A 556-nucleotide genomic window follows, 5' to 3' on the forward strand; every position below is an offset into this window, starting at 1 on the left:
AGGCCTTCATCTTTATTAGTCTTCACATTTAAGCAAGAAATTTAAAACCATGAAAAAAAAGTAAACTTTGTTTGGAAGACTACTACACAAACATCCTGAAAGAATTCTCTTGGGGAATTGCCAGAGGCTGAATATGGATATTCACATCTTATAACAAGGCATCATTTACAATTTCTTACGCAACTCTGGGACAACTTCTTTGTTATGAATTGCAACCCTTTCTCTCCTTCCATTAGCTACACCTAGAGTACAGAGATTCCTGCAAGTAGGAATTTTGGAGTAGCTCAACTCAAGCACATGTGTCCTAAAGGGAATATCCAATGTAAAGGCATTATTTAAGTCAGCTATAAACCTAAGCTCTAGGCAGAAGTACACACACCAGGCAGTTAGTCCAGTCCCCAAAGCACTGCCAGGGCTATGTCTAAAACCAGGAATGAATTAAGATCACATCTTTTGATTCGAGCCTATTGCTCAAGAGGTTCATAATCAAAACCTTCAAATGAAGTCAGCTTTCCAAGAAACATTCTGAACTCAGAACTCACACAAAATTGAGGTA

The sequence above is a fragment of the Aptenodytes patagonicus genome, chromosome 4 (assembly GCF_965638725.1).
Source record: "Aptenodytes patagonicus chromosome 4, bAptPat1.pri.cur, whole genome shotgun sequence".
NCBI lineage: Eukaryota > Metazoa > Chordata > Aves > Sphenisciformes > Spheniscidae > Aptenodytes > Aptenodytes patagonicus.